The 18,256-nt window shown below is 42.1% G+C and overlaps 1 protein-coding gene across 4 annotated transcripts in view; it reads left to right on the plus strand.

Moving 5' to 3' along the window:
- Ak5 (adenylate kinase 5) overlaps nucleotides 1-18,256 on the plus strand; it is a 219,973-nt gene that overhangs the window by 102,428 nt on the left and 99,289 nt on the right. The window lies entirely within an intron of this gene.

The following is an 18,256-nucleotide window of genomic DNA, read 5'->3' on the forward strand; positions in this document are numbered from 1 at the left end:
AAAAAAAAAAAAAAAAAAAGACGACAAGAAAAATGACTGTATGTGTTGTGTATAGGCACAGTTTATTTTTCAAATATTTTCTACTCACAGTTGATTGAATCTGTGGTACAGATGCATGGATACAGAGATTTAATTGTTTGAAATGCATTTTCAACGTGAGATATTCAACTTAGTGTTAGTTTACCGGGATAAAACCATCGTAAGTTGAAGATCATCTGCATTTAGCCTCTGCCATAAAAGAAGGCCTTGTCCCCCCTGCATGCACCTGGCGGTGCTTCTAGGTGATCTCGTGTCTTTCACGTAGAGAAGGAAGCTGTAATTGATATGGAGGGAGCTAATCTACAGTAACCACTGCCAGGTTACTGTCTAAAAAGAGAGCGAAATGCCTTGACAAGTAATTCTGTCAAGATAATTAAAATAGAAGCTATGCTTAATAACAATACTACTTTAATATGCAGCCCTGTTATTCACTTTACCCTTACTTCTCACTGGCGGCCTTTAAGCAGGCTACATTTGAGATATTTATAGGAAAACAGATGCGCCTTAAGACCACAATGTTGAGGGAAATAAATCAGACACACAAGCTTAAACAGCACATGGCCTCTCTTACATGAGAAAGCAAAAGCATAAATTAAGAGCAAAATCAAACACAGATAATGGGAAACAATGAAATAGGTCTTTTACAAGTGGAAAAGAGACCAAGAGATGGAGAGGGGAGGAAGAAGGAAACATAAAAAGAATTAAGTTGGTTGTATACATGAACCAACTGCCTGTTAGGAAGGCAACCTTTATGTACCGTAAACATGAACCAATAAAAATGAAAAAAAGTGTAAAAACAAGTGTCCTTCGAGGTTGATGAGGAAATAGACTCAAAGAGGTTCAGGGACACCCTGAAAGTCTGGGAGCCTGCAGACTCTGGGAATAGGTCCTGGCTCACAGGTTCATGGGTTAATAATGAGTGATTGAGTCATACGACATCCAGGCAGAGTTGAAACCCCCCTCTCGACCCAGCTGGAAAGATTTTGAGAATTCTGTACTAGTAGTGTGACCAGCAAGTGTTGCTCATTGAAAAGCCCAATACCAGGTAAAAGGTACACTGAGTCACAAACAAAATTTAAAGTTTATTTGAGCAAACAGTGGTTGGCGAATTGGATAATTCCAAACCACAAGCAGTGTGGGGCTTCCATGAATGGTTACGGGGGGGCTTTTATAGGGCGAACTTGGAAGGAAGCAAGTAGAATATTTAACTGCTTACAGTTATAGTTGCCTTACTTGGCCTCTCCCGCTGGAAAGCCCCTAATTACAGGCGTTAGTTAGAAGCGCCTGATTGTTGGCTGTGCCTGTCCATCCGTCCCTCCCTCCCTCTGTTCTCTGCTCTCCCTCTCCCTCTCCCCATTGTCTCCGTTCTCCCCGACCCTCTCTTTTGAAACAAGGTCCCACTATGTAGCTCAGGCTGACTTTGAACCCACTGTAGCCCAGGCTGGCCTCACACTCCCAGGGATCCTCCTGCCTAAACGTCCCCAGTGCTGGGATCGCAGGCCTGTGCCACCACACCCAGCAATCTTTCATTAATACTGGCATGTATAAGAAATAGTCCAAATTACACTTAGGTTTGCCAGCCAAGCCGGGATAACGTCCCTTACTGAAGTTTAATAGACTTGTCTGCTCAGATATTCTTCAGGTTCGGTCTTCGTGTTATTTCATTCTGACACATCCAACTACCATTATTACAAACTAGAAATATAGTGCTAGGAGGAGTAAAGAAAACCTAATATACTCTATCAAGCGCTATACCATTACTTTACAATTTACCTCTTTCAGTCACTCAGCCCTGTATGGTAGACACGAAAATTTTTCCGTGGCTTCTGTGCCCCAGTGATTGCCTCTGAGAGTTCTCAGTCCAGGTAATGACAGCATTTGCTGTCCCATCTCAGGCAAATCGATGCTGTGGCCTGATTGTCCACCCCAGAGCCCTCTGTCTTATGTCCTCCTTGGGCTGTGGACCTCCTACAGCTGTCCTCTTGCTGATGAATGGGCTTCCTGTCTGTCCTTCCCTCCCGGCTGTCCCTAGAAAGCTCTCCCAAGGCACAGCCCCGAGCTGGGAAGATGTGGACATCTGTGAGTCAGTCCTGCTCTGCGGAAGCCCTCAGAGGGAGGGGAGAGGCGGGGTGGGGGACAGATTGGCCTCGGTGCACCTGGCCTTGGCCATGATCCAGGGACCTCCGGTGGGCCATTAAGTGGCATAAACTGCTCCTGCCCCTCCTTGGTGACCTCTTTGGGCCTTGGACAGATTCCTCCTGTGGTCAGAGAAGTCACCGGCCATCTGAAGTGTCTGAGTGTAGAGTTAGTCATGAGCAGGTTCAGGACTGGAAGTGGGAACCAGGAGATGGAAAAGACAGACTCAGGGACAAACCGTCAGAGGAATAGGGAAATAAGAGTAGTTAGAACTACTCTAATTTCTTGTTGATTTCCTCCCTGCTCTTAAGTAAGGGATTTGATTTCGCACAGTATAGAATAACCTTGAGAAAATACTCATGTATCAATTTCTTTGTAGGCATTTATTTATGATACTTGAAGGTTAATAATGAAGACATTAATTGTTGGCTTTCAGAGCTGCTGTGTGTGGACCCTAAATTTAAATAGGTGTCTGTAGAGAGGAAGCTGAGTGTGTGTGAGTTGTGGCAGGGCACAGGCCTTCATCCTCAGGAACCCATGTAGCAGAGACTCTGTAGCCAGGACAGTGGCCAGTCGGTAGCAAGTGCTTAAAAATGTGTTGAATAAGGCATAAGTTGATTGGACTGTGTGAACTCATTCTGAGTGTGAACAAGACATTGTTTAGAGTTCACTCGCTGGATTGAATAAGTAGCTTTTCAGCAACATTTGAAACCCAGGCTTTCAAAAATCTGTTTTCTTTCCTCCATGGTCTGGCCTGTAGCCATTGCCAATTCACAGGTTCTTTGAAGGTGTGAGGAACCATGAGAGATTTCTCAGAAAATACCACAGAGTGTTGCTTCAGACAGTTTCCACAATTGCTGTCAAATTCAGAATCGAGGAAGAAGAATAAAAGTAATAGATTTTTTAAAATAAAAAAAGTCTTATTTCTTACCTGAAATTTGAATCTAAAAATAGCAAGTGTTGTCCATTGTAAGATGATTTCTCCCTCTGTTCTGAAACTGGTGCTTAAAAATATACATACAAGCCCTCCCCCTACTCACTGAGAAGCCCTGGTCAACCCCACCACTCCACTGGCCTCTTAGGATGGCTTTCTGCTGTTGGGAACAGGTGCGCCACCCTGAGATCCCATCATGTCTCATCTTGATCCTCTTGGTGGCAGTTATGCTGGTTTATACCGTGACTCTGCTTCTTGTGATGCTACTGTCCTGCTGTTATAATTCTACTACCTGTGTGAGTCCATTGTCTACTTTCTTTTTTCATAGTTCTACTGTCGGCTTCCATTTTTCACTTTTAGAAGCTGGCCTGGAGCCCTTAAATTCACTTTTAATGTGTGTTTACTGCAGTGAACAGACCAGATTGCCGATTACAGGAAGACTGACATCCTCATGTGTGTGTGTGAGTGTGTCTTATATATGTGGAGAAAGAAAGAGCAAAAGCAAAGCTAAAGAAGATGTTTCAGCATGAAAACCTCTGTTCACATCTTCTCTGAAGTTGATGCTAGATGGTACCATGCAAGATTTCTAGTATTCATATTATAAACATGGCTTGTTTCTCTTTTAAGTCTTAGATCTCTTGGTTGAAAATTTAATTCTTAAATTGGACACAAAATCTCGATTTATTTTTTGTTCCACGCTCCTGGAAGATAAATTCAAATTCTCCAAGTAATGCAGATTTCAGAAATAACATGCAACGTCATTGAACCAAAAGCTTCGTGAGGGAAAGTATTTTGACTAATTTTTTAACATTACATCCCATTCTAGAATACTGTCTAGATCATAGTTATTAATAAATATTTGTTGAATGAGACACAGATTTAAGCCAGCATCCTAATTACATCCTAAGACATAAAGATAGAAATTTAGAACAAAAGTAACCATGACCATCAAGTTGGAACGACACCTTTATCAAAGGAAAGAAACAGGGCTGGCGATTAAGAACTTATAAGTCAGAGGCAGAAACATCATGATTTCAAGCCGTTCACCAGCTCTTGACCATCCAGATACATTTACTGGAACTCCCAGAACCTTCTGTCTGAGATCTAAATCTCATAATACCTACCCTGCAAGTGGACTGTGAGGATTGCATGACAGAGGATAATTAAAACTTTCCTCATCCTGCCCAGCTCAGGGAAAGCTCTGATCAGACACCACTATTTTATTCTTACTCTTTGAATGGTTTTGCCCCTGTACTGGCCAGAAGTATTTGTAGTACTATAGCAACCACATATACTGTGGATTTCCCCATCCTGTTTCTTCCATTATATTGGATTTCTGACAAGAGAGAGATTCCTGTAGTCCTGTGACGTTGTTTTCCATCCAGCTGCAGTTCCTACAGCTCCTATGAAATGATGAACTGAGAAAATTGAACACAGTTTAACAACCCAGAGAGGAGCTGCCAAACCTGTCTCCAGCCATAAAGCTCTTTCGGAAGCTATTTCATAGGCACTGAGTGTTGGTTTTTCTCTCGTGTTTCTTTTTCCAGTCTTGCTTTCACTCACTTTATTGACTGTCCTTCTTCTCTGAGGACAGTTTCAGGAAACATCAACACTGTGGGTAGGGCTGCCAATTTCATAATCTGTTCATGCCTATCTCATTCAAAACCCCGCTCGGCTTCTAATATATTCAGAAAAACCCCACAAGTTGTGGGGACTCTGTGATAAATGCAGCGTTAGACAAGATGCAGTCTGGTATGGTGTGCCAGGGCTGCCTTGCATGTCACCAAGACCAGCGACTGACTCTTGGCACGTTTCTTTGCCTCTCTAAACTGAACATCTTCATCTGTAACGTGAGCATGGAGGTGACCGACTTGCAAAATTAATTCAGAGAATGTGTATAAAGCATCCCTGTCATTCTTGGGTGACTAAATAAATGGATCTATAGTTATCTTTGTATATAATTGCTATTTCAGGCCCCAAAACACTTAGAAACAAGTCGAATTATTATATATGTCAAATAATAATAATGATAAGGAACAGCTCACATCTGTAGGGCACTTGAGCGTGCTGAGCAACATCTCGTAGACGTGTTGGGGGAAGATGACACGCACCTGGCGATCGGTTCTCTTGGGTCGCATCATCAGTCATACGTAAGGTGCATCCGTTCCAAGTGTTGGGATCCAGGAGAAACCTGAAAACCCAGTTCTAGAAGGTACTTACTCACTCCTTTTTCCAAATGACTAAATCAGGAGACAACACCAACAGCTACTTATTTTAATGGAGACATTTTTCAGAAGAAATGTCAGCCACAAATCTGTCTTGGCAGATGCATACCGTGTTATTTTCTATCATTTCGCTTCCCAGCATTGGCAGGCAGGAGCTGCCTGAAGGATGAGCAGCTTTCAAGTTTTTATCAAAAGGAGGAGAAATGGAGTCGGTTTGCTTCTGTTTTTAATATTTTTCCTGAAAGAAATGTTATGCTTCCTTTTAAAACGAGTAATATTTGTGGAGGGGTGGGTGTGGGTGTGTGCGTGTGTGTGTGCATGCTTATTCACGAGTGGGTGTTGGGGTGAGGAATTAAGACTGAATGGAGAGAGTAAAAATCATCCATTATTCTGCAGCCTAGAAATAACCACTGTTAACATTTTGACTCCTTTTCGTAGTGTTTTTCTATGATATTTTGACAGTATGATAGTGGAAATCAGATTGCACTTTGCTTTTAAATTTTTTACCATAAAATCGTATCATGAGCATGTCTGTAAGACACCAGCTGGGCAATTGGTTTCCCCTCTGGAAGCCTCCTAAGTAATGATCCCAGTGTTTCTGCTTCTCAGAATTTGCATGAGTCTGAGGTTAGAAAACGTGAGCGCTGTGGAAGTCACTTCTAGAGCGCACAAGTGGTGTTACTATCCTCATCTGCATGTCTCGAGGAGTTGAAAAGCCTGTGTTCATTAAGTATTGCATCACACGGCCCTTTGCTGATGACTATGGGATCCAGAAAAGACCCCAGGTGATGCTTGAACCCAGAGAGTTAACAGCCAGATCCCAGAGATGAAGCTAAAACATGAAAACAGTAAAGAAACATAGAGGGTCACGCTCTCCTTTTGACTTCAAATAGAACTTTGCCTTAATTATTTGCAGAGCACTCTCTGATCTTAAATTCCTTCTATCCTTGGCTCTATTTAAAAATGAGTAATGCTTCAGAGAATTATTTTTTCTTACCTCAGACACAATTACAATTTTAACCACAATAGTGTGATTTGCCAGTTAAGTAGTTTCCTACCCCTCCTAAAGAAGAAGGAAAGTCAAGACCCATTTTTGTAAACTCAGATCATTAATAATGTTTGGTTTAGATTAAAATCAGCATTTTTACGAAGAAAAACTTCCCTGAACTTAAAAAGAAAGAATTGTAAAATCAAGAGTCCCTTAAGATTCTCTTAATTTGGATTATAGAAAATTTTATTTTCTCTTTGCCACAAATTCAGTGAGGGCTATTTTTGCATAACTAACATGTTAGTATAGAAAATTCAGATGCTTGGTTATGCCTGGTAGATGAAATTAAGAATAATTATTATCCTTTTTCTTATCATTTTCTACAAATGTTTGTACCACATATATTCTGTTGCTAATGTGAAGAAAACAAATGAAAATTATTAAAAACTGCAAATGTTGAAGGTGGAAAATAACAGTAAGTCAAGCCAGTTCAAATAAATGAAAAATGAGAGAATTCAGTTCAAATAAACAAAGCACAGCATGTGCTATCTGCAGAAAACCAGTGAAATGTTTTCCAAAGGGGAAAAGTGCATTATTACTCTTCTTTGAACTCTTTGTAAAGCCTCTCCCCAGACAATTTGCTAGCTTTCCGTCCTGTTGTTTATTTGGCTTCATGGTCTGTCAAATAATGTCAAGTTCAATGCCATTGTTTTGCACGATCTCTTTCCATGAAATCTACTAGGAATTAGTGACATCAGAAGTTGTCCAAACTAAACAACTCTGTCAGAGTCAGGAACTGAACTCCTCAGCCGGGGAATGGATATTGGTTAGCTGAGGCTCACGGGTAGATTTGTAGTTGGACCAAGTGGGATTTAGCAACATTCAGAAGATGCAAGAATAGCACAGGGAAAGGTTAAACGAAGCAGTCAGCACAAGAGAGAGAAGTCTGTTTTCTTAGGGCCCAGCACTTTGGAGGCACTAATTTATCCATTCATTCATTCGCTAAGTGTTTGACATTGAAGGGTGGGCTGTAACTGCATAACGTTGCCTGGAGAGCCAGGGAGAGTCCACATGAAAGCAATGCCTTATGGTTGTCAGAGGAAGATGAGTGCAGGAGGGAAAAGAAGGAGTTCAGAGGAAAGGAGAACAGGGTCAGAGGTCCTAATTAAAAGCGTCCGTGAGAGAAGCATCCACTCTCCAGATCCAGAGTTGCTTCTCTGAGAGTCCAGCGAGATGAGCACTGCAAAAAGCCTGCTTTTGTGCCAGCTGGGAGGAACTGCGTGAATGTCACCGTCCCTTGTGAGCTCGGTGGATCCGCAGATCAGAAAGCAGATTGGCGTAGGCAGAGGAGTGGGAGGCGAGAACATGGAGTCAGCTGCGTAGGTGTAGAAAACTCCAGCCGCCTGACAGTGAAGGAAAGAAGAAATGAGAGGCGGCAGGGAGAGGAGAAAGCCGACTCGGAGAGAGAGCTTGGAGCTTGTTTGGGTGTTGGTTTGTTTCCATCATGTGGCAAGTCTTAAGGCTGCACCCATGACGACAGAACGGAGGGAAAAGACTACTCTGACACTGTGAGTGTCAGCTGCCTGGTCGAAAAGTCTCAATCAGACCCAACAATTCAACCGATTTCTACAAATATATCACGTTGTTATAGGACAGGGGTGAAAAATGAGCGCGATCGTCTCTCTGCCGTTTAGAAACTATAGTTTAACGAACACTCAGAAGAGTGCTCAGGGTAAAGGGCAGGAGGCTGCATTGTTAGAGCATACCAAAATAAAGCCAAGAAGACATTTTCCAGAAAAACAAGAAAGAGCAAAGCAAGCCCACAAGCCAGTGCAAACACTCTCTTCCAGCCTGGTCCACCCATGTCCCCCAAACATGCTGTTCTGGGTTGTTTTTGTATACCCTCCCACCACCCCCTCTTGTGCCTGGGATCTTTTCTTTGTTTTCTGTTTGGGTGTTTTTTGGTTTTTGTTTTAGTTTTTCAAGACAGGATCTCACTATGTAGTCCAGGCTATCCTCAACTCCTGAAGATCCTGATGCCTCAGCCTGCTGAGGGCTGAGACTAGAGGCCTGTATCACTATGCCCAACTAATCAGGGACCTTTTGCTGTCATTTTACCTCTTCCCAACTATTCCAACCTCTATCGACCACCTGTCTTAGAGTTCCTTTAGTGCTGAACCCTGGTACCTGATGTCCTGGCTCCTAAGTATTTACTAGAAGGTGCTGTGGCATTGGAGAAGGAGCACCAACTGTGGTCTCCAAGTCACCTGGTCCAGTCGGCTGCTGTCTCTTAGTACCTGTGCACCTGGCAAGTCCTGTGTTTGGTTGCTCCGTCTCTGGCGGTTACAATACAGGATGAATGAAATAATGTGCATAAAGCAATGCTTAAGATTGGGCTCTGAACCCAGACCGTGTGTGTTAGAATCCAGCGTGCCTGGGCCCACTGGCAGCCTATCTGTGTGTGGGCACCTCCTCTACAGAAAGGCCTCCCGACCCTCCTCCTGGCTGGGGTCTGCCTCCTCAAGTTGTTGAGAAGAATGAGGGAACCAAGTGCTTAGGACGACACCAGGCACACAGTGAGCACTCTGTGAGTGTTTGCTCTTAGTATTTCCCTTACTAGTGAAAGATACTGACTATATTTTTGAAGGAAATATAGCAAAATACCAATTCTGCCATTTTCTAGGTGATAAGCTTACAATTTTTTGTAGTTACCTTTTATTTCCAAATATGCATATAAAAGTGCTTTTATCTTTGGAGTTTTTCAAAAACCATTAAATGAAAATAGGATTATCATCATCATTCTAGCCTCTATTCGAGAGGGGTGTCAGACACTTTATACTCGAGTTCTAGGTGTTCTATACACAATATGAAGGAAACAGAATGGCCAAGTTTTGTAGTCAGGTATGTTCAGATTCTTCTTAGTCTCTTTAGCCTCCTTTTGTTTGCTATGAACTGGGCTCACAGTGTCTCCAGAGAACTTCTGTATGTGAAGAAATGCTCCGCATCGCTGGCCATTAGAGAAATGCAAGTTAAGACACCGAGATTCCATCTTACCCCAGGAAGAATGGCCATCATCCAGAAATCCAATAACGATAAGTGCTGGTGAAGACATGAAGAATAAGGACCCCTTTTACATTGTTGGCGGGAATGCAAACTAGTACAACTGCTGTGGAAATCAGTTTGGAGATTCCTCAGAAAAACTAAAAATAGAAATTCCATTAGACCCAGCCATTCCCTTCCGGGTGACTTCCGGAAAGCATTCAAATCATCCTATTGCCTCTCGGTGGCAGGAACACATGTGGGAGGGAGAGCTCTCCTGCAGAGGTGGAAGGCAAGTGGAGCGTTCCTTCTTTTTTTAACAACCCTCTCCCAACAACTCACCGGGGTCCCCCAGGATCACAAGGATCCTTTCAAGGGCAGCACCTCCCTGACCTGATCCCTCCCACTCGGCCCCACCTCTCACAGGCTGGCGCTGAGGGTGGGCCCCTGCATGTAGACCTTTGGGGGACACATTCAAGCCACTTCCAAACTGCAGCACCCAGCAGTAATGGACACACAGATGTCTTTTCACGCCAAGTACCCAAGAAGCTTCAAGTTGTCTGTACCCAGCAGCTTTATTTTTGATGCCTTGCTTTGGATGAATATGTGAACAAGAACCATATGTCACAGGCTTAAATTCTCAGGAAAGAATGCGCCCTTTATCTGTGGATAGTTTCCAGCTTATCGTCTCTCAGCGCTTCAGTAAAGTCAAGTCATGGTGACAGGGACAGTCACGGCTCTAAATGCTCATAAATGACTCAGTTATTTAAAACAGGCTTGCTACTTATAAATTTTCTAAGCAGAAGGCTGTGTTTTTCCTGTTTCTTGAATAACAGCGGTTGCTCTGCATTCACCTTCACCGTCATTGTTAAATGGCAGTGTCTGTGACTGGTCTTGTCTCTCAGCAGAAGGCCAAGGCTCTGCAGCGGCTTCTTGTTGGTCTTTGGTTCCAAAGTGAACTATTATCCTCAAAACAATGTGTGAGGGGCATTTTACAAAGACCTTTTGTTTCTTATTATTGAATCACGAGATAACATTGTAATAGTCATACACATATCTCTAAAATGTATCTTTAAACATTAATGCAATGTATGTGTGATCTTAATTTAACAACCTAGCTCCACTTAGCACTACTTAATTGCACCGTACCATGGCCAGCTCATGCCAAATCCAGCAAATTTTTGGTTTTTTGAAAGGGTGCTCGTTTTCATCCTTGTTAAATGAACCCTTATTCCAAGGAAGGCTGGTTGAAAGAAAGTGCTAAGACAAGGTTCAAGCCAAGATCTACCTTATGTCAAAGCCTACTCTCTTTTTCATCACAGATTTATTCAAGAGTATTCAAAACTAGATTTCAAGAAAATTTAGCTTGAAAATATAAGTAGTAAACTGCTTTTGAAGTATTACATTAGCAAATGTCTTTTTTCTATGAAAACAGTTCATATTTACTTTCCCTTAAAATGTTCAACGTAAATATCTTTCTTGGAATGTTGTAGACTTTCCAAAATTGATCACAATATTGAGTCCTCTGCTGCCCTCCTAGTCTGTCATCACCTTAACTTTTGATCTCTGGCATCAGTTAAACATGAAAGTTACATTAATTTGGGCCTCTTACATTTGTATATCTGAAGACAAAACAGGACCACACTGCTGTTTATATCATATGCAGTATATGCAAACGGTAAATACAAGTCACTGAAAACCCCAAATACTATAATTATTTGCATCTTAAAAAGCAGTATTTTATTTCAGAAATAATCATTACTTTTAAAAGATTATAAACATACAAGCATACAAGTCTCAAGCTTTTTTGGGGGGTGCAACTGGAGATTGAACCTAGGGCCTTAGGCTTGCTAGCCAAGTGCACAGCCACTGAGCTACATCTCCAGCACCTTCTAAGGGGAATCTTGACAAAGCATCAAGGTTAAATTCATCAGGAATCATTCAAGGAAAAGAGACAAGTTTTGGAGGTGCTGTGGTGTAGCCATGCCCTTCCACAAAACCACAGCAAACCCACTGCTTTTTCTGCGACATCGCATTGAGAGGTTTTTCTCAGCAGCCTGCGCTGTGTCCTTGGACACAAGCTGCCGCCTAGGGCCTGAGACTGGAGACAGATGCCGTCAAGGGCTCTGCTCCCAGCCTGCTGGTTCTCACCTGCTCACACCTGGCCCAGCACCGTTACACAGCTCTGTTTTCACACTTCACCCCTAGCCCTGTGGAGAATTCCAGCAGGGAGCTCGGCTGCCTGGCACTTTTCCATGAAGTCACTGAAAAGTGATTAAAGCCAAGAAGAAGCCAATTCTATGTATCACCCCCGTGTTGTCTCTCACAAATTTCCAAGCATCCTCAAAGCCCTGCAGCCTTTCTCAAAGTAAACTTCCATACCGTGCAGGAGAAACTGCAGACAGACACAGGAGGGAATTAGATCACATTTTATTTCCCAACTTCATATGTGATAACTGCAAATACTGTTTTAATGGTTAGACATTAAAACTTAAAAGATGGACCAAGATTTGCAAAGGAGGCAGTGCAGTGGCACAGCGGTAGTAAAGAGCGGTCCTGCTCTTGGTTATTCTCCTAGTCAGGATCTTCTGTACTAGGACACCAGAGTGAGAGGAAAGGAGTGTTCTACCTCACCTTGGACAAGAAGTAAGGTAGCAGACTGCTGCCCAGACCAGTCCTGCTTAGCAAGGCTGCCGTGCAGTGCAGGCCAGGAGCCAGGGGTGGGCACCCTCTCTTCTGCAGAGTGTTGCTGTAAAACACCCCAGAACCTCCTTCATCCTTCCATCAAGTCTGGGACGATTTGGACTCTCCGTGGCAGTCTACGTGGCTGTTAATTCTGATATATCAGCTTCATTGAATTAAGAAATGCCTAGCAGATTAGCAAAACACACTCTAGGTGTGTCTGCGTGGGTCACAGAGGCGTACCCTTGGGTACCATGTAAGGTCCTTCGCCGCTCTTCGGTGCTGTTCCCTTTTCCGCTTCCTGACCACTGTGAACTAAGCAGCCTTGCTCACCAAACCCTTTTGCCATGATGTTTCTGCCTTGGAGCTATGCAGCCATGAACTGGATCCCCTGAAACCTCTCCTCATTTAAGTTGTGGATGATGTCAGGTACTGTGTCCCTGAACAGGAAAACTGAGAGGTACAGTCCATTATTCTAAGTTAAAATGGTGAGTGCTGTTTTATTCTGTAATTCTTTTCTGAAGTTTTTTTTTTGGGAAAAAATGCTCTTCTTTTTGCTTTTTAAATCATTTATGTGTATCTGGATGTCACATCTCATTACCTGCTGCCTCCATCCCATTCTGAACCAGAAAGGATGTGGGTACAGGGAGACTATAAATACCCATACTTTCCATTCACGTGTCTACACCGTGCAGAGCAGTCAGAATTCTGCCTGGGCTCTGATTCATGATAATGTGCTTTTATTCCTAACTGGAGTTTTCAGATGACCAGAAACTCTTCCTGGCAACACTCAGAGTCTTCCAAGAACATACTGATGTGGTACTGCTCTGGGAGCTGGCTGTTGAGTCTATTTTCTGAGTAAGAGGGGACAGGGTTGCGTGTCATCTTCCTTTATCCCAGAAATCTCCAGATGGAAAGATTCAGCCCCAGAGGTGCTGTTTGGAAAGGTGGTTTCAAAGGAGGTGGTAAAAGCAGCGAATGTGGACATGAACTCAATGGCACTGTCCAGCCAGCTGACAAGTCCTGCCTACCCGAGGTCCCTTGATCTGGTTCATTATTCTCCTCGTCACCTACCCTGCAGCATTTGATAATCCACCTGCGGGCCTCTAAATCACAGGTGCTGAGCTGGGATATTAGCTCTGATCTGACTCACCTGCCGCTGTAGCACTTACCCTGCCTGAGGGTCAGTTTGCTTCTCTACAGAGCAGAAGTAAATAACTCCTTCTGCCCGGGGTTATTAAAAGGATCTTAAAAGCTAACTCATGTAAGAAGTCTGATGTTTAATAAATGAAAGTCTATTATTTCGCCATTCCAAATCTAAGAATAACAGACGGAAAGGAGTAAAATTTTTAGCTAGGTTCTGATAGTAATGAATGCTCCTTGGAAGGATCATTGTGAGGGAAGAAGAGAGATGGCAGTAACAGAGTTGCACGATTTAATTAGTCCTGTGCAGGCTGCTTGGTCGCATTAGAAATTAGTACTGGGGACCCTGCATTCCTCCACTGAGTCTCCCTCCACCAGGGCTCCTCCATGAGGGCCTGGGCTCATGGGAACCTTTGGATTTCTTTGATCTGCTTTTGATTTTCTGTATCATTCTTAATCCTAATCCTTACTAATGCCATGTGTGCTGATAGCTTATTTTTGATAGATCACTTCAAATGAAACTCATACACTTCATGCATTTTTAACTTCTGACACCAGACCTCGCATACTACCACCAGCTCTAAAACTACAAATACATTTTCTTTGAATTCTTACAGTGAATTGTAGAAAAGGTTTTTAAACGAAATTTTAGAAACAAAAATTGCACTATGCAGATGTGCCATTTTTCCTTTCACAGTAAGTCATGAAAATTGAGGGGCACAGCCCAGTATGAATACTTTTCTGAGCACTGAGACACCAGAATTTTGACATCCAAAGACTTCCTACATGCCACCTTCACCTTTTTGATGAGGAAAAAAATCATTAAATGTCAGCACTCTGGGAAATTTTTAAAAAGACATCTTTAAGAAATAAACTTGTGGTTCAGTATATTTAATTCATAAAACAGAAGTATAACTCTTAGCCACTTGAATACATTTAACTTATTAATGTGAAAATACCAATGTATTAGAATGAGTTTCTACACCCTATTCTCTCTCCTTGATTAGGAAGAAGTATCTACCAAGTCACTTTAGATATACAAGGCTGCAAAATTATTCGTGCAAAAAATTAGTGCTAGGTGAAAGGGAATTTGGAAAGTCTTCCCAGATCTTGCCACTACACAAGTCTTTAGCTATAATTCTCACACTTTATTTTTGTTTTTGTTTTTGTTTTTTTGTTTTGAGACAGGGTCTCACTATGTAGTTGAGACTGACCTGGAGCTCACTGTGTAGCCCAGGCTCGTCTCGAACTCACAGTGATCCTCCTGCCTCAGCTTCCAGAGTGCTGGGATTACAGGCGTGCGCCACCAAGCCCGGTTCTCACATGTTTTTATTTTCTTCCAACATAAAATACAAATAATATAGGGTATTCATTACATACACGATGAGTGCATTGTGTAAATATGATCGAATGCCCAATTTCTATTCTTAGAACTTGAGCATGCACATTGACCAGTTAGAAATCCCACGCAAACACCATTTCAGTGACTGCCTCACACTCTGTTGTAGGCATCTGTTTAGTTTGCTTAATCATTCTTTTATTCTTTGATGTTTAGGCTTGCATGGTGAAGATGTGACAAGCATCTTTGTTTATCCATGTCAACACTTGGCAGTTATTTTTTTCAGAATTGTTTCCAAGAAGTGAAATTTGTAGTTCTTTAGGCTCTTGAGACATACTGCAAAACTGCTTTCTAGAGTAAGCTTGTGACAGGTTATATTGCCACCGGTTGTGTAGGAAGTTTCCTCCTCACAGTACCCTTTGCCAGCATAGGAAGGCACGTTTGAAAACAATGTTACAGTTGAGAAATGGACTGTTATGCCCAAGTCGCGAAGTTCCCAAAGACCAACAAGGAGTCAGGTCCGATGCAATTACAAGAGGAGTTAATTGCAAGCTCGAGCCTGGACCCTCAGTTGTCACCATCACAGCGGCTTCAGACCAAGAGCCCAGATCCATCTTTGAAGCAGGATTATATAGGGTTAGGGAGACTTTTCCTTTTTATAGGTTCTATTTTTAGCTCTCGCTTCCTATTGGATATTTGAGGGGTACTGGGAGGGCACTTCCTGGAAAATTACTAATGCCTACGTTCACAGAAGCAATTCCCCTTTTTAAAGAACATCTGATTAAACAAATTCTATAATTAACAAAGACTACATATGTAAGCAGTGACTAATGTCTATATTAGCAGTGGCTACCTATGTAAACTGTGACTAGTACCTATGTTGGCTAAATCAATTCCTCCTTTTAAAGAACACTGATTATCTTAAGCAGGAAGAATTCATCTTTAGGTCATAAAAAAGAGGAACAGAAACAGGGAGACTGTCATACGGAGTGGAATTTTTGCAGCTCTGTTCTAGGCAAGGGGCACAGAGGTGGGCAAAGGCCACAGAGGGAGCCCACCTCGACCTGAAAACTTTGTCCTTACAGGACTTTGAAGATGAAAGAGATTTTAAAAGCCATTTAGTGTGACTCTTCATTCAATAAAGAATCCATCTTCCCAGCAGTATAACTGGAAATTCTTTGAGAAGAACTCTGTCTTACCCATCATTATAATCCCACTACCGAAATATAGGGATATAGTAATATTTATTGAATTAATTAGTGGATGTATGAATAACCAAAAAAAAATTTTTTTTTTGAGGATCATACCCGGGTCCTTGCACTTGCGAGGCAGGAAGCGGAACCACTGAGCTAAATCCCCGGCCCCATTATTCAGAATTTAAATGTGTACTTCCTAAAGTAAAACGTAAATGCTTTTGAGACTAGCATATTCTGTATTTTAAAGGTAAACTCCTAGGTTTTAAACATCACACCATAATCAATATCAAAAAAATCTATGCTAAAATATTATCCTAACATCAAAAATTGCTCAACCTTTATATATGCCTTTCAGCCCATAAAATACATTTATTAGATAAATGTGTCATTTCTGAGATTTCTCATTGAGAATACTGTTATTTCCCAAATGAATGAATTCTAGCCCAGTGTGTGAACACTTATCTGAAATTATTTGGTATTGTGGTTGCTTTATCAAAGCATGTGTCAAAAATACAGAATTTCATTTTAACCTCATATTTTCTTACAATCCTTAGTATTGTCTTGTAATAATTCAAAATGCGTATGCAAATCCTTTTTAAAGCACCCAAAACTACCCTGAAAAGCTTCTGGTAGTTTGTTCTTTGACAGGTCCCAGTTGCGTTTTTTTAGCCAAGCAAAATGCTCTTGAGTTTGCTTTTATTCTTTCTTTTTCCCTGCTTAGTAGAAAGGTGGACAATTAATTCTTCTATTAGTCATCATAAAGTCTTCCAATATAAGAATTTCCTTTTGGGTTGAAGTTATCTATTACTTTTTCAGTTCACCTCTTATATGATAATTAAGTCAATGCTTTTCTTAAAAAAACCTAGATAAGGAAGCCACAAGATTGATCATTTGATCTTCAGTAATTAAGCAATAGCTCTTCCAAATGTGTGCGGTTATTGAGATTTCTTTTTTAGAAATTTAGAAAGATTTAAGGAGAGTATTACAATAGGGGAGACTTCAAAGTTTCCACTGAAAAGCAGTTAATACATTAATGTTCACTATATTTACTCGAGTCCTCAGTTTTAAATATATGAGTAAGCACATTCACATCAAACTGTTAAAATTAATTACTGTTCCTTTTTTTGTGTGTGCCAGGGATTGAACTCAGGACCTTGCCCCTTGCAAGACAGGCAGCAGAACCATTGAGCTAAATCCCTGGCCCAACCGTTCCTTTTGACATAGGCATTACGTTGCTCCAGTAAAGAGGTCTCCATTTATTCTGTGTCTGCTTTGTGCCAGACAATGAGCTGTGACTTGTGCTTGTTACTTCACATTTGCCCTCTCAATAACTCTGTGCTACAAGGTGTTACTAGTCACTCTTCATATTGTGAATGAGGACATGGAGGCTAGAGAGATTTGAAAACACTTGGTGTATTAGTCCGCTTTCCCATCACTGACACAATGCCTGACACCCACAACTTAAAGAAGGAGGGGTTTAATTGGGCTTATGGTTTCAAAGGATTCAGTCCATGATCAGCTGGTTCCAAGGCAGAGATCTCATGGCAGAAGGGTGTGGAGGACCAAAGCTGCTTAGTTCACAATGTCTGAGAAGCACAGCAGCATAGCAGTGCCAGAAGGGTGAGGCTATGAACTTTAAATATTAGTGCCCAATGCCACACTTCCATGGGCACCCAGACACACCCAGGATCATGATCTGCTAACCTTCTAGGTGCTTCTTCATCCAACAAAGCTGACATAGCAGGATTAAGAGTCTCACTTGGCCAACTTGCTCACCTAGGGAAGAGTGATCTGACTCCAGGCAGTTCAACCTTATACTCACAGGGCTTTGAGATAACACAAAGCTCAGATGATCAGCTTGAAGCAAGGGTGCCAATAGTTTACCTGATATCCCAGACTTGATCAGCAGACAGTTAAATGCTGTGCCAAAGCAAGTGAGTCATTTGAGCTCTGTCAGAAAGATTATCATGGTCACTTAATGGTGTCTGCTGCAAATGCAGGAAAAGGCAATGTTGGCATGCATGGTGAGGATGTGCCATTGCCAGCCTAAAAGAAGTAGTCCTGGAGCAAGCGGAAGTGAGAACTAACAGCCTCAGAGCCATGCCTCCCTTTAGTGTTGGCGTTGCACGCCCATTCACATCTCTTGTACTTTGTTAAGTGTGGATGTGGTTTTCTTTTGACAATCCGGTGGTCATAAATCACTTCGTGGACTAGATTTCCAGTGTCCTGTGAATCTGCCTGTAGGTCCTTGCCTGAGGTATTGTGCAACAGGTTCCCTGTAGACTGGGAGACTGGAACCCATCTTTATGCAGCACAGGACCTTTTTCCTCTGTCTACACGCAGAATGCAGCTATTCCAAGAGGCTGCGGTGGTCCAAAGTGGACCATGCAGGTGTTCGTGTGATGTAGCAGGAAGAGGCTGGGACTGACCTCACCCCTGCAACTTGCTCAGCATGTGACCCAGTTAGGAACCTCAGAACCTGTGTTTTCTTATTTGTTGAAGGGATGAATCGTGTTAGTATTTACCTTACGAGCC

The sequence above is a fragment of the Fukomys damarensis genome, unplaced genomic scaffold (assembly GCF_012274545.1).
Source record: "Fukomys damarensis isolate Sample0158 unplaced genomic scaffold, DMR_v1.0_HiC HiC_scaffold_33, whole genome shotgun sequence".
NCBI lineage: Eukaryota > Metazoa > Chordata > Mammalia > Rodentia > Bathyergidae > Fukomys > Fukomys damarensis.